Below are 16,915 nucleotides of genomic sequence, written 5' to 3'. Positions count from 1 at the left end.
TATTTAATACGGTACCTAGAAACTCTGACATTGGACTGGTTTTATGAGCTCTGATGTTTCTGTTAGATGAAAGCTGCCAAGCTACACCTGAAAACCCCAATTACGCCCAGACCCAGCCAAAGCCATATTTTCAACTTGACTTTGTGTTCTCCTAAACTGTAAAATTTCCAACTTAGCTAAGCGAAGAGTGACGTAAAGTTTCACATACATGGGCCCTCAGATCCAAGAGCACATGGTAGCTATAATATTGGAGACCTGATGAGAAGTCAGCCTGGTTCTAAAATATAATATTCCTAATTATAATAGGAACAATGGCATTGAAATGGACAGATGTTATCTCTGAGGAGAACCAGGATTGGTTGGGGATCAGAGAGCATGAGAGCCCGGGGATTCATGTGGAGAAGGCCACAGTTATGAGTTCTTGATCTACAGATTTCTGTCAGCTTCAGAAGAACATCTAAGGAAAAATTCATTTTCTTTTCCTTACTCATTGAATAAAATATGATATATCATAGGGCCAGGAGACACACAGGGAGTTCTAGGCCTACTACCTTCTCTACTTGTTCCAAGCAGCTATCAACTTAAAGGGCCCCCTATCAACTCAGAAGGACAATCAAAAAGAGACTTTGTCCTCACAGACAATGAACAGGGGCTCAGTTGAAAATCCATGTGCTAAAAGACAAACTCACGTTAGCTTCAACTTATTGCACAGCCCTGTGGCCAGGCAATTATGCTGGTGTTATATCCATCTTACCTTGTTTGTTTCCAGAGCTACCTGTGATATAGGTGTTCATGTCTGCAGAGCAGTGGGCCCATCAGAGGTCAACATAAGGAGCAGAACCACCCAGCCGTGCCCTGGATGGTGGTTACTAAGTCTCACTGCTGGTAGTGAAGTAGAAACCAACTGGTGCTGTTACTTATGTTTGTTAGTAATAGTTAATTAGTGAACTTGACAAAAAATTACTGAACCCTTCTTGACGGGTGAGACACACAGAATAAACTTACTCTGGCCATTCAGATAGACAAAGTCAGATCCACTAGCACCAGAAGGGAGTCTCCTGCCCTTCAAGGATGACCTCCTTCAGGAGGCCTCCCTGCCTTCATCCAATTCTTGTACTTTCTCTTAGAGAGCCATTCAGGTCGGTACCTCAGTCCCCTGCTCCCTTAGGTTGGAGGTTATCTATTTCGTGTGTGTGCCTGTGACTTGTCACTGAGGGAGATCTTGAGGACAGCCGCTGCCTCGCACTTCAGGCCGTGATGCGAGATTGGTGTCTGAGCAATCCAGGATTTGAATCCCAGTCCTGCCACTGCCGAGGAGATTAGATCGCCTCTTTTCATCTCTCTGACTCATCCATCTCCAAGGCCGAATCACTGACCTGAGGGCAGCTGCCAAATCTTTCTCTTGGTTCCCTGGCTTTTTGCCCATGTGGTGCTGGCAGCTGGGCAGAGCTTTGACCTCACCCTACAAGAATCGCCCAGCTTGTCTGATGGCAAAGAACTGGTTTCCCCCACCTTAGGGCTCAGGTGCTCCTCTGCGATAAATCGCTGGCAGCCAGAGCACGTGCATCAGCAGCAGGGGAGGGAGAGGAGGGAAATTGAAATGAGCCTTAGGGGATTGGAAAATTATTTGGTGAAATGTTCCTAAGCTTTTTCTACTTAATACCCATAAATTTCAGGGGCCATGTGCGCTAACAGCTTTTGATTTACAATGTCTTTATTCTTGCATTGTATTTATGCCAAATTATGAAAAGGTAGCAAGAGTCAAAAGAACCTTTTAAAAATGCTTGGGGACCCATCATGGGGTTGAGCCATTTCTGTCAATCTTTGCCACCACTTGGTTAAATCGAGGGCTCTGGGTGCTGACAGCTGAGTAGCTAATTGGTGTTGGACGCCAGCCCACCAGGAGTCCTTCTCTTCATAGAAACTTTTTCCTCCCTTCCCCCAGGCCCCTGCCTTGGGTAAGACCTTTTAATGGCTGCTGAGGGCAAGGAGGAAAGCCCGCCTTGGGTAAACTTTGTGGGGCCAGGTCTCACTCAGCTGCAACAGCACAGAAATATTCCCAAGACCTCCAATTAAAATGCCTACAGTCAACAAGTATGCTCCTGTTTCATTGCCCAGGGGTTGCAAAGCTCCCTGCTAATGCCGAACACAAATTAACTAAATGCTGTGTCAGCCTTTCTTGTCCCATTACAATGTTATTGTCATATTTATTAGCACAATTCCCTGCTGGACACTGGCTGGAATATCTGAAAAGCAAGTTAAGCACTCTCCTTGGCTACATGGGGAAAATGCTTGGCCGTTTCCCCGCACACACATCAACTCTGTGATTTGAGTTCACAGCAACACCCTGCCAAAGACAAGCCGCCCTGCCCTGCTGATGTTGTCTGCATTGGATGGAGACAGTTCTCCAAACTTGATGGAGACAGTTCCCACAAACTGTAATTGTCTTTCATTCACATGACTGTAAAATGACTAGGTTGTTGCCACTGAATTTACTTCAAAGAACAGTTGTATTACCAGCTTGCTAAAATTTAACAATCTATAACACGTCCTGGAATTAATTACAGTGTCAGGGGAAAACAAACATCACGCATCACATTGCTCCAAATCACATCAGCCCAGTTGCGTGATATTCAGAATTCAGTTTACTTTTGCACATCTCCCTCAGTGACTCCCTCCTGCTTTATTGGTCCAGCTGCAAGCCTCCACACTCTGTGGGAGACATATTTTACCCAGAGTAATAGAGAAGTTGGATGGAAAAAAAAGAAAACAAAAGCACCTCTTTGGGATGTTTGACCCTGCTACTGTCACAGACACTGCAGCAAGAGCACGTCAGTCTCCTTGCAGCAAAGCCTGTTAACCGCATGCATCCAAACACCCATGTCAAATTCAGGCCACAATACTTATCTTTCATTTTCAACAGGCTGATCTCTCAAGAATAAGAAGGAACTACAAGATTGAAGAGTTCAAGAAAATCTACTTAAAGGGATGAAATGTAGATTAGTAGTTTTCACTCAAGTAGAATCTGTATCTTCAAGACCACCTACCCCGCCCCCACCAACTGGTACACAAAGCATCTTAGGATGTCTCCCAGGACATTATATTAGGATGTGGAAAGTTTCATCTGTCTCTCAGACACTGAAGACAGGGTGAGGACAATTACAGGCTCTGCTGATTTACAGCACCCTGTGTGAGTAAGGGCTGTCCAGAGTACCTCCAGTTGCCTCCTCCATCATGCAGCACCTCCTTTTTCTCCGCCTGGAGAAAAAGATGTGTCTTCTTCAACCCCACTGAGGTACCCATCTCTGATTTTCTGGTCTGCTATAAAACTAAGTCAAAGAGGTCAAAGAGAGAGAAATGTTGTACTAAGGACTTTTCATCCCACCTCCAAGGGCAGTTTGAACACAAATTCACAGAGAGAGGACAGAGGGTAAGTGAAATTGATGGTGTCACACAGCATAATCCAAACAAGCCCAGGCCAGAGAGGCATATGAAAATGTCCAACTCCCATCATGGTCATGAGACATGGACTTACTATAGCGCCTATGATGTCACGTTGTATACATCACATCTGAGCTCCTTGTCACCCCTGAGCCAGACTTCACATGACATACTGAGACAGGATACCCAGTGACCCTGACTGCCAGGGTAGACACTCTCTTACCAGAGGACCAAGCTGCCTGTGACATGCAATTCTGTGCAGGAGCTGGCAGGGGTGGCCCGAGGCACCCACAGAAAACAGGGCAGCCAGCTGGGGGGTGCAGGGAACGGCCACTCCCAGGAAGACAGCTGGGAGTCTGAAGGGTGGCTCACATCTCCCCAGAAGAACAGTCATCAACAGGGACGTTCTCTGATCTAAAATCTCCTCTGAAAGCCAAAGAATAACTTCTCCAAGACACATTACGGGGAGGATTCAGAGGATCACAGCCTCTATAAGTGAACTAAGCGATATCACCAAGGATTTCAGCTCCAAACTCTCAGACCCTCAATAGGGGTGGCGCAGGGCACAGTGCTGTGCTTAGCCAGCTTTAGATCCTTAGCTACAACTTTTGCAATATCTGTCATGTCTGAACATCTCCTGTGATGGTGAAGTTTGTGTGTCAGCTTGACTGGACTGTAGGACAACCAGATAATTTGGTCAAACGTTATTCTGATGCTCTTGGATAAGATTAACATTTGACTCTAGACTCAGTAAGCAGATTTGTTCCCTCTAATGTGGGTAGTAAAGGCCTGAACACAACACGAAGGCTAAGTAAGAGGGAACTCTTCCTGCATGATGGCCTTTGAGCTGGGGCATTAGGTTTTTTCCTGCCTTCAGACTTGAACTGAAACCTCAGCTCCTCTTGGGTCTCAAGTTGGCCAGCTTTCAGACTGGAACTACTATTGTCTCTTTGGGGTCTATAGCTTACTGACCAGAGATCATGGAACTTCTCAGCCTCCATAATCACTTGAACCAAGGTGGGAGTGGGAGGAAGGGGCAGGGAGCCACACTGTGTGGCTTGCAGAATCTTAGTTCCACAACTGGGCGTTGAACCCAGGCCATAGCAGTTAAAGAGCCAAGTCCTAACTACTGGACCACCAGGGAATGTCCTGCCAATTCCTTATAATAAATCTCTATCTCTAATCAGTCTATCTATCTATCTATCTATCCTCTGGGTTCTGTTTCTTTGGAGAACCCTAATAATATACCTCCTGTACCATATTTACCTAATAACTACTAAATCTTTAAACAGCCTATTTAAATAAATGAATTTTAAAATGCAACTCTGTCATATTGATGTTTAAATCAAACATTTTTACTAAAAATATAAACATATAAGCTAACTGTAAAATTAAGTACACACATTAAAATAATAGCTCCCCTGGAAACACACACTTGTGATGGTAACTGTATATGGACCAAACTTCTCTCATTTCAATTCCTACCAAATGGAAATCAACTATATTTTATAGTGAATGTTACCCTCCTTTTTAAGTGGAAAATCCTTCTCTCTTAGGCACCAAAAATAATATACAACACACAGTACAACTCACAGAATGACATCACTATGTGTTTTAAAGTGGCTACACTTAAAAACTACTCCAAACTACTTGTGGCTTATTATGTAGGTCTCATCATTTTGTGGGTCAGGAATTTAGGAAAGGCTCAACTGAGCAGTCTGTCTCTGATCCTTGAGGCATCAGATGGGGAGGCTGGGACAGGAAGATCCACTTCCAGGATGGCATCTTCACTCGCATGCCTAGTGGCTCCATGTATTCTACCTCTTTCTCTCTCCCCTTGGGTGTCTTATTCTCCAGGGCCTCCAGAGTTTCTCATGGCCTGGCAGCCCTGGGGCAGTCATGCTTCTTGCGTGGTGTCTCAGCACTCCAAGTGTGAGCATTTCAAGAGTCCCAGAGGCTCTTCACCTCTGTCCTGCAAGTCACATCCTATGAGCCTAGCAAGTCATTTAGGACAGCCCAGAGTCAAAGAGAGGGAATGAACCCCTACAGCTCCAGGGGAGGAATGTCAAAGAATCTGTGCCATCTTTATTCCTTCACCCCATTCCTGTGTACCAAAGAAGGAGAAAGTACTCAGACATGAGGTTTCCACATCATGTATCCAGAACAAAGGCAGGAGCTAGGTCACACTGGAGCAAAGGCATCAGTTTGAAGTCAGGCACAGTCAGCTTTGAGACAATATATACCACTGACTGGGTGACCTTGAGCTTAAACTACTGAATCTCAGGGGGCGTGGGGGGTGCATGGGGGAGTCTTGTCTGTAAAGTGGAATAATGGTATGTTCCAGGGCTATTGTGTGGATACCTAGTAAAAAAAACAAAACAAAACACTTTAATCAATAAGAATTAATTAGCTTAAGCAAACCCAGGAAAACAGTGATGATTCTACAAAGGTATTTATAAAATACTGTATTTACCATAAAACCTACTCACACTCTGAAGGAAAATGAAACATAATAGAAAGAGCCTTCTCACTTATCTTAAAAGCTGCAGTTTTTGGAGGAAATTCACCAGAAAGCATCTTCTCAGGATGTCAGTTACCCCCCAGATTCCTACTATGATATCTGAGATGGCTCTGCTTAGTAATCATGTAGGGAGCTGGCAAACCAGCACCATCTTTTTTCTAAGCCATAATTAATCAGGTGTTTGGGGAGGCAGGAGAGAGTGAAATGCGCGGCAACTTGGCAGGCTCTGATCCTCCAGGTGCTTGGTGGTGGTGATAACACCCCTTGTGGAGCGGCATTTTAGAAATGTGTGGGAGATGCTTCTACCTGGCCCACAGCTGGGGGCAGGGTGAACTTTACTGGAGGGTGGCCGCCAGGGATGCTGAGGCTGCGGAGCTGTCCCACATAAGGCAGCACTGTCACACCAGAGAGCCAGACAAGGGAAGACCTTGTTTCTCTGAACCTAGAACTAACTTCATTGAATGTAAACATAATGTGTTTCTCCTCGGCTATGATATTTCCCAGGCATTCAATCAGTATGTAAATCAAGGAAAGACTCGTCTCTGTTTTGTTCAGAATTCCAAGAGTTGTTTACCACTTCGGAAAATCCTGTCCCTGGCATTAGCGTGAGCTCATGCTGTCCAAGGGCCCGGTCCCACTCACTGTTCCAGCTGCGCTGGGGGTGGCAGGTGTCACGCACCTGATCTCGTCACTGTGGCAGCATCCAGATCCGGGCACCTGCGCTGGAAGTGATCACAAGTCATGCTGCCTTCATTTCTCTTCTCACCTTCTCACAGGTGACATCATGCTGATTTTTCTTAAATCATGAATGTGGGTGGGTTGTATTATCTGGGAAATTTACTTCAGGATTGTAAGTGAAAGTCACTCAGTCATGTCTGGCTCTTCGCGACCCCATGGACTATACTGTCCATGGAATTCTCCAGGCCAGAATACTGGAGTGGGTAGCCTTTCCCTTCTCCAGGGGATCTTCCCAACCCAGGGATCAAACCCAGGTCTCCTGCATTGAAGGCAGATTCTTTACCAGCTGAGCCACAAGGGAAGCCCAGGATTGTAAACAGGGTGTTTAAAAGTATTTGTAATAAAAAAGAGAGTTGACTTTGACAAGCCTGAGAGCCCACCGCTTTAAAAAAAAAAAAAAAAAAAAAGTTTGCTCTGGATCAAAAATGGCTTTCCAAGTGGAAACACCAGGGAATCATTTCCTTTTTGGAACCTGCTGGACCTAGGAGCAGCCCAGCCAGGCTCAGCAGGAGCAGCTGGCACTGAGGCACGGAAGAACTCTTTCTCTTCACCCTCACAGGTGGAGAGACACGGATGCTTCATCAGCTTTTCAAAACTGAAGGCAAGGCTCACAGGGCCATGTGACCCACGACAAGTTAAGCCTCGGTTTCCTTACCTGTGTAATGGAGGTAAAAACAGCCCCTCCCATACTGACTTACTGTGTGGATTAAATCAAACAGATGAGATAAAGCATGCTTCGTGCTTTTCTCAACACCCCTGAGCATATGGTGCTCAATAAATGGAAACAGGCATTTATTACTGGGATAGGCTGGGACCTGGCACCCTTTGCTTCATGCTTGCACCTGGACAAATGTCTCCTGGAGCAACAAAAGACAAAGAAATTACATGGGACTAAAAATAGCTATGTGCACGTGCAGTTGAGGCAAATTATGGACAATGAGATAGAAAAACCAAAAATCCAACTGCCACTTCTTGAAAGTGGGAAGCAAAAGAAAGCTGCTGGAAGCAAAAGCAGGGTGCTATGCATGGCCCCTGCACACAACATCACCAAAGGGATGGGCAAACCCCACTGTGCCCAACCCCTGGACACACCCCCTACAGCTCACCCCATATAAGCAACCAGCTCACCCCTCCTCAGGGAGTAAGCAAGGGAGCAAGGGAACCTGTTACTTGTCCTCGCTCCCTCCTGCTGCAGGAGGGGCCCCAATAAAGCCTTGCCTGAATTTCTTTCCTGGCCTCTGATCAATTTCCATTGATTAAGGAGGCTAAGAACATTACCATTTATACTGCACTTTACAGTTTATAACGCCCATTTCCATATACTGTCTCCTTTGAACTTTATGTACCTTAACCCAAGTAACCTTCCCAACAACTTCTGAAATACTGGGGAGAGACTGAGGCTTGCCCTGGGAGGGAGACCTTCAAACCCATTCAATCAAAGAATCTGGTGATCACTTAGACACCACTTCTCAGAGTATATGTTTTCACTTTTAACTCTTCCCTTCAAATGTCAGATGTTTTTCCCTTAAGATCATTATTTAGGCTATTATTTTAACCTTTTGGCTTCCACTGAGGGGTGAGCTGGCTGGAAAATGGTCCAAGACTTAAGTGGATCCACAGTCTCAGTGTAAATTCTTCTTATCCTGTCCCAAATCTAGCAAGTGCACAAGCAGAATATATGAAATCTCAACAAAAGGACAGCTGGGCACTGCTTAACTTTGTCCAGGAAGCCACCTAAACCACCCTGTCCACTGCTGGAAATCTACAAAGACCAGCTAAGTTTTGGTCCCATGAAAATGTTTTTTCCTTGGGCTTGAAAATGTCAAGTATAGTCATAAAAGCAGTGGCCTAAGAGAAACAGATTTTTTTGGTAAATGACTGTGCTGTATTTATGCTAAATACTTAGTCGCTTAGTTGTGTCTGACTCTTTGTGACCCCATGGACTGTAGCCTGCCAGGCTCTTCTGTCCATGGGGATTCTCCAGGTAAGAATACTGGAGTGGGTTGCCATGCCCTCCTCCAGGGGATCTTCCCAGCCCAGGGACTGAACCCAGGTCTCGAGCATTTCAGGCGGATTCTTTACTGTCTGAGCCACCAGGGAAGCCCAAGAAGTGGAGTAGGTAGCCTATCCCTTCTCCAGTGGAACTTCCCAACCCAGGAATCCAACTGGGGTCTCCTACATTGCAGGCAGACTCTTTACCAGCTGAGCTACCCAGGAAGCTCCTTAATGACTGTACTTCCAGTTTATCCTATACTACTCTGGTCTCAAGCCAACTAGTAGGAACTCAATTTCTCCACACTTGATCCTAGCAGATTTGGGCTGCTTCCAGGGAAATGTGTGTAAAAGACAAACTTTTCTGAATGTACTTTTTCTTTACTCTGCTATCAGAGAATTTTAGGTACTTTATTCTTTACTGGCTTCATGCCAAATGACTTCATAACTAAAAGGAGGGCAATAGAAACAAAGGACCAGTCCATTTAAAGCATCACGTACCTTTGGCCCCCACACACCACCACACACATTGCACCCCAACTTCAGTTTCTAACTTCGATTCGCTGGAGAGAGTTTATATTCACTTGGTCTCATTAACACAAAACAGTTGTACAGCCTCTCACTGTGGGACCAATTAACTATTTCCACATTAGGCACCAACACACTCTCACCTTACAGTCTGCTCTTATTATTTATGCTAAATACTTAGTATTAATTACACTACAAACACTCAATACAAGGGCTATATTTTCACACTGTAGGTGATGATTTCAGGCATTAGAGCCAGATGGATTTTTTTCCCACTGTTCCTATGCTTTATAATTATGAGCACCAAAATTTAAAGCTTTCTACAGCTTTCCACTTGAAGCACCTTTGCAAATGAGATTGTAAAGTGGTGAAATCAAATGTGCTTGAGTATCTTTTGGCATCTGTAAGGGGAAATGCTCAATAGAAGTAGGAACGCATAGATGGCTGTTGACCCCCAAATCTCACAGCAAAGCCCCCCAGCACAGACAATAATGGCAACAGTATGAATCACACCAGTGACCACAGGTTTCTCTGGACTGAAAAATGATAGAATTGCATTCCGACAGTGGAGTTCTTTCCTGATCAAGAAATCCAATGCCTCATCCAACATTTTATTATTCACTTTAGGATAAAGTGAATTTAGGAGTTATTCACTTTAGGATAAAGAGCATAACTTAAAAGCTAATGGTTTGATTAAATCGTGACATCACCATAATTTCCCAACAGTGAGGGCACTAAATTTTAATGGCTGTGAAGAGGAGAGGTCAGTCTCTTTTCTGGAAGGCCACAAAGAATGAGAATGATTCCTACTGGCTTGTAATAGTTCAGAAATGGTTAGACCCAAAGGAGTTAAGTAACACAACCTCCAACTACCAGCTCCAAAACAAAAAGCATGAATGTCCCAAAGTTGTTTTGTACCTTGGGTTTTTCTCAATTCTTCCTTTTTTCTTTTACCAAAACTCTTGTCAAAACAGGATTCAAATCCTGATGCCAGCCCCAGGTCTGCTCAAAGGCTGCATTCAAGGCAGACCCCGACACATGCCCACTGAGTGTTAACGTCAGTCCAGCAAGAGGGCTCAAGGCCTGGCTCGGGACACCAGAGAAAAACACACTCCTTGGCGTTCCACCCTGGTTTTCTCATCAGAACAACCATGTCTCAGGATGACTTGTGGACAAATGTGAAAGGGAACATAGAAAATCTTTCCTTCCCAAAGAAAACGAACGACCCATAAGCTCTGTGAGCTGACAGCCATGAGCTACTGTCGGCTCTTACTGAATCCTTTCTGAACTGTTCCAAGGGAGACAGGAAGAGAGGGTAATGATCAGATCCTCGTTAGAAGAGGGATGAAACAGGCTCTCTCCCCTGGTTTCTACCTTGGTTCAGTGCTGTTTTCCCTGGGATGGACTAGGACCCAACCCGTATGGTCCTTTGCTTTGCCCAGATCAGCATTTGCTCCCAAGTTCAGTGCCCATCTTGATGAAAGGCTGTCTATTTCATTAGAATGAATTTCAGCCATATGTTTCTGCTTTGAAAGAATTGGGGCTTTTGCTCTAGAATGGTCAGCACAGAGTGACAAAAAGGGCAAAGGCTTTTGTTACCAAAGATTCAGCTCCCAAAAGTTGAGTCACAGTCATGGAGCTAACCAGACAACATCACCACCTTTCAAACTATAGCGATGACATTATTTTTCCCTGGCACATTAATTTTCTCACACCAGCCAACTTCACTCCTCTGCTTCTGTGCTGAATGCCCTATGGAGACAGGAAGGCCACCACTCCTCAGCCCAACCCCTTCCCCAGAGGGCTCAAAGGAGGGTGCAATCTTTCCTAAAAAGTACTAATATGAAGGGGAAAAAAAAAAGCAGCAACACTGGAACCAACTTTCACTTACGTGATCAATAAATGCAGCTGACTGCAAAGAAATGCACACCTGCCTCCCCACAAATAAAAATTCAGGGAGAACGTGTCTGAGCTGGTGGGATGGTAAAGAAGCGTTTCTACAATTCTCTATAAATCACAACTGGTCAAACAGTAACGACAGCAATCCCAGGGAAGCCCCCGTTGTGGATCTCAGAATATACTCCCGTTTCCCAGGGTGTCACACAGACTTTTCAGCTTAATGCAAAGTGAGAACTGCCACTGGGTAATAAATTCCTTTCTGGGCTAAAATAGTAGTCCACGAAGTAATCACTGCAAGAAGCAAGAGGTGTTTTATCTCAGTGGTGGCAAAGTGCCTCTTCAGATTGAAAAATGCTGATTTATTCCAGAATGCACAAATTCTGCTGGTTGTTCCTCTCCATTCCCCACCCTGCCAACGGAGGAATGTTCTTGACTGCGTCAGAACTGCCAGCTTAACCCAGCAGGAAGCTTTGTCTCCAGCATCCCGTCCTATCCATCCAGCCCTCTTGACTGAGAGAAGTAACAGCCCACCGATGCTAATGTTTAAAGAACCCAGAGGGTGAAGAGAGAGGTCTGACTCCTGGAAGGAGCAATCTACACCCATCACCACTTGCCTTCCAGCCTCTGTGGCCGGAAAGCAGCGTCCCTCCTCGGGCTGCCCTTGAATGCCACCTGCAAGTGACCAGCAGCCCCGGGAGTGTGTGGTGGGGGAGGGTTCGTCGTAGAGCAGGCTGCTCAGGACTCCTCTGCGTCCTCAGACGTTAATCCACATAGCTCAGAATAAGCCAGATTGCAAACGGCCCTGAGCGCGTCTAAAACGGCCTGCAGCTCCTCTCATCAGTCTCAGTCAATCTCGGCATCGGACAAACCGCGGGTGAGAGTTTGCAGACATACTGAGGGACGAACCCTTGCCAGAACTGAAACCGAGATGAACACAACAACAATGAAAAACACTTAGAACCACGTGGGCTCATAGCCAAACACTTGAACTTGGTCTGTACGTACCAACAAACGCAGGCTTCACCACATAGATTTACAGCAGAGATTCTAGCAGAGATTTGCAGCAGAGACTAGCTTGTGGCGTTCTTGCAAATGCAGAGGTTTTCTTTCGGGGTTGTGGGGGTGGTGGGGGTGGTGGGCCACCGGGGAAAGGTAGAAAAGGAAAATGAAGAAAGACAAAGTGACAGATGCAAAGGCAATCCAAACACTCTGAGCCACTGTTTCAAACTTCAGAAATTTTACCACAATTTGGGTGATCCTAATGGTCTCTGAATTGCGTTAGAAAATGTCACAATAGACATTTGAATTAAAATCCAGTAGGTTTGCCAAAAGACCAATTGTTAAAAATTGGCAAGTTTCCAGAGAATTTACTAGGCTGCATACTGCCCGGGGCTGAGAGAATTGCTAATTCCAGAGAAAGTTAATTATCACCTTATTGATAAAGGGGTAATTTTTAAAGCTTATGGTGTGGCTTTTGTGACTCATTAATTAAAATTTAGAGTAATTTACTAGACACAGTGGTGGCTTCTGTTACATTATATAGGTACCAAACCATTTGATTTTTCTCCCAGTGGCTGTTTTTAATCCCCCTTGCCTCTCCTCACCTGTCTGCCTTTGAAAGCAGCAAAAGCATTAAAATCGCGTAAATCTTAAAAAAGCCTTTTGAGAGATTGCAGGATTAAGAAGTAAGATGTCCAGGGGGCACTCACACAAAGTTCTCTCCTAGAAATGTCAGATTTGCCCACAGAAATGAAGAAGCACATGTGCTCACACCAAAAGAGACTGCTTTTACAAACTTCATCTCCAAAATATTAGACCAAATTGTATGCCCTTCCATAATTTGATGGAAAAGAGTCTTTGCTCATCTCTTTTCTTTTCTCTCCCACACCATCCCCAGATAAAAGCAGAGGCTCAGTGAAGGAGAAGCCTCAGGGAATGAAACTGGAGGTGTCTCGGCTCTTAAGTTCCCAGGGGGCGTCGTCTCCTGCTCTCTGCGGGACGGGTGGATCGGGGTAAGCCACTTGGCGTCGGGGAGACGCTGCGGCTTCCAGGGGTAAAGCCTCGGGAGGAACCTCAACCCGCGGAGCTCTGCCCGGGCCCCAGGGTGCCAGTACTGAGCCCCGCCTCACCTCTGCCCGACCCGCATTCGCTCTAAAGCGTCTTCAGGAACCAGTGAACATGTGTGATGTGTCCGCCCACCACGCCAGACTGTAAACAAACCTACCAAACCCTGTAAAATCTAACTCCCCACGTGTGCATAAAGATGATTTCTCTCTGGACATCCCTTGTTTAAAGGGCACTTCAGCAATGTTTCCTTAAACTTGTTGAAATGTTTAAGGTCCAAAATTGAGATTTAAAAATGCATAAAAGCCGCCACAATATAAGAGGTTTCTGCTTCTGATTTTTCACATCAATTAAAGTTTAAAATTAAAAAACAGAAATCCTATCTTTGTACTTTGGGGCATCGCTTGAATTTTTATAAGGAAACATTATGTCACATTTAAAAAGTCATTATTTTTTGAATTTTCAGTACAAAAGTTTTAGAGCAGAGACAGTACCTGGGGCTGGCTTGTGTTCTAGGAGCTTGACTGTTTACATTACCTGCAGCTGGAAGAGCCCCTGCGACCCCAAACCCCAGAAACCGAGAACTATAGAAAGTGAAACTGCTTCTGCTGGTTTCACTTGCCTCAAAAACACACCACCAAAAGCAAATAAATGACCGAAAGCAATTTATTCTTGTTTTCTTTCTATTATTGTTCATTTACTTGTTAGGTTTTGCTTATTGTTGATGTTTTGGGCGGTGGGCGCTGGCAGCAAAATAAAAGTAATTTAAGTGGCACAGGGAAGAAATTTAAACATGTTAAACACGAAAGAACTGGGTGTTTGTGGAATTTTCACTTTTCTTATAATTCCACAAATCAAGCAGACATAAATTTACCAAAACGATACATAGCCTCTCCACATACACAACTTACAGAGATAAAGAAAGTACATTCATATTTTTTAAAATATCTGTCACAACTATGTTTGAAAGATAAAGACTGTGAAGTCACCAAACAACTTCCCTAAAACCGAAGGTTCTACCTTCACATTTTATTTAAGTTTAGATGATTCACTACTGCTTTGCTAGGTAATCTTCACCCAGTGCTGTTGCTCAAATACCCGCTTCATTTTTTCAGGCTAGTTTTACCAAACAACACACACAAAAAATTGCTGCACAGGAATATTACACCCTAGGTAGTTTACTTTTCCACACTGTAAATTCCTTCAAAGTTATTTTATGCTTTCACTCCAAATAGCCTATTTAAAAAAAAAAAAAAGTCGTGAGGAAGAAAAAGAACTATGTTTCTCAGTTTTAAAAAATGGTTCCTCTGAAAAAGAAGAAAAACAAAGTATACAACAAATGTGTGGATTCTGAAGTGACTGGGTTACTTTCTTAAATACCACAATTTCTGAAACTAACACCAAAGCCACTTTCTCAGGAACCTGCTGATTGTCTCGACCCTCTTGAGTATCACCGTAGAAGCCAGAGCCTCTTCTCCTAAACTGTTACAGGTAGTGGAAAGAACTTTTGACTTTGCACCTGAACCATCAATCAAATGATTCCCTTGCAGCTGGCACCTCACCCTCATTCACTGTCCTGTCCTGTTCGGCAAGCAACCTGGATAGGGAGCTTCATGCTGCTGGATTCGAGTCACAAAAAGCCCCACCTGGGAAGGAGGTGACTCTGTATTTGAACTTGGGTAAACTGTTCCTGACACTCCACAATCACCTGGGTTTTTTTTTTTTTTTTTTTTTTTTGCCAAAACTAACCAACACCAGCAACTAGCAATAAATAGTATTCTCATCTAGCCTGGTAGATTAGGAAAAACCAACACAAAGGCGTATGAAATATTCCATCTGAGATACAAAAAACAAAATTCAATGTTAAAAACCACTCTTGCGTGTTCACAACATATTGATTATAAACATTAAATTTTAGGCTAATATATTTTATCCCGAGATATACTGTAATTTTTTATAATTAAAAAACAAAAAAAGTGAAATCACCATGCCAAAAAAAAAAGCGAACCAATTATTTGAGTTCACATTTGGGAAAAACAGTAACTCTCTACATATTCAAATGCAGAGTAAAAGTAGTGTATGCACACCAAATGGATAAACTATATAATTCTATACCACATTTCCCCCTCTGAGATCTGGTCAAGAAATCACTGTATTTTGAGTAGGAGGAACTAAAGTTTACCTGCCAGCCTCAGCAGTTTCAGTGCAGGATGCTTGTGCTTGTCATAAAGGTAGACATGCAACCCAGGAGATCTGAAACAGGTAACCTGTCATGCTGACAGTGAAAAGAGAAGGATCCCATGTCAGCGGCACACCCACCGATTGTGCATCTCCCTTACCTACAGTTCGAGCACCAGAGCCCTGATCAGGTTCTTTACCAGGCCGGGAATGTTGACTCAGAAGACAGATGACTTTCAGTACATGCAAACCGAGTGTTGCAAAAGCTAATCTTCCACCCGTGTGTTAGTAGCTCATAGTTAGTCTCCAGCAGCCCTGCTCTCCGGCTGCAAACATCTCATTAGACTAATGCATTCAGCACAGGCAGAAAACTCGATTTACCATAGCTACAGCAATGAATTTCCATTACGATGACAGCTTCAACCACATCATGTCCGGAAAACCAGCCAACCACTGGCTTTTAAAGAACACACACATTTTACATGCAGAAAACGAGGCGCGCGAGTGTGTGTGTGTGCGCGTGTGGTTTCCTTCCTCTTAGCAGCCCAACTAGAGAAATGTGCAGTGTAGCTTTTTTGCCAACACAAGCTGCAAGGTAATGACACTTCTGCTTCTTTAGTAGTTACATCCTTGTAATAACCTGAATTATGTTACAATTGTCAGAATGGGTGTTTCCAACATTTCGGTTTTCATTACCCCTCCTCTGTTGCCATGGAAACCAGACTGTAACATCATCTCTTTGTCCCAGTCCTGCAGCAGTGTGAGCCAGCACCGGGCTTATAAGATACCGGTGATCTGAAAGAGTGAATGTTTGACCTTGGACAAATAAAACAAAAAGAATTATTCTAATGACATCGTTGTTTAGGAGACTGCACTTGCCAGAAGAGTGTGCCTACACAGGTGAGCCCACCATGGTCATATGTATACAGCTGCACACAACACATATGGTTAGTTCTTTTAAACAGGTCACTGACCTGGGCGCTGGACCTGTGTGTAAATGCAGAAGTATAAATATGATTTGCACTCATAAACATGATAGGGACCTCATGGGGTGGAATGGTCCTCACATAGGAGAAGGGTTGCTGTTCACCCTCCATGCCCTATTGTATTCTCTGTGGCAAATCAATTTATACTGGTAAAGAGACTTTTTCTTCTTTTCTTTGTTAAGTGGAGGAAGGCTCCCCATTGCCTGCCTCTTTCACCCCACCTTGATGTTTTATTCCCAAGTATTTCCTACAAAATGAAACATCCATTTAATATGTCACCACCCATAGGCTCACTACTGGGGGTGAGTGACAAGCAAATTCAGCCAGGGCCAAACATCAACCAGGGCTAATTAAGATTTAGGCCACAACTTGGACAGTTACTGAGAGTGAAAAATTGAAATTACAACTTGAGGTTTTTCTGACTATATATCCAGAGTCCCATAAGAAAGAAATAAGAAATCTCCCTCCTTAGATTATAAACATAGAAAAAAGTTAAATTTTTCTGAAATCAAAGCATTGTACTTATTGAGCAAGAAGTAGATTCACCACTTTAGTTTACTTAATCATG

At 44.1% G+C, this 16,915-nt stretch overlaps 1 protein-coding gene across 1 annotated transcript in view; it reads right to left on the bottom strand.

The window, feature by feature from the left end:
• The window catches only part of SCML4 (Scm polycomb group protein like 4), a 108,041-nt gene extending 92,410 nt beyond the window's left edge, over nt 1-15,631 (bottom strand). The window contains exon 1 of the mRNA XM_065911520.1: nt 15,523-15,631. The gene's annotated coding sequence lies outside the window, so the exon portion shown is untranslated. The remainder of the gene's footprint in view (nt 1-15,522) is intronic.
• Nucleotides 15,632-16,915: the final 1,284 nt, after the last annotated feature.

The sequence above is a fragment of the Muntiacus reevesi genome, chromosome 19 (genome assembly GCF_963930625.1).
Source record: "Muntiacus reevesi chromosome 19, mMunRee1.1, whole genome shotgun sequence".
In the NCBI taxonomy this organism is placed as follows: Eukaryota; Metazoa; Chordata; class Mammalia; order Artiodactyla; family Cervidae; genus Muntiacus; species Muntiacus reevesi.
Note: the sequence above shows the minus strand (reverse complement) of the source record. Positions and strands in the feature narration are given on the sequence as shown.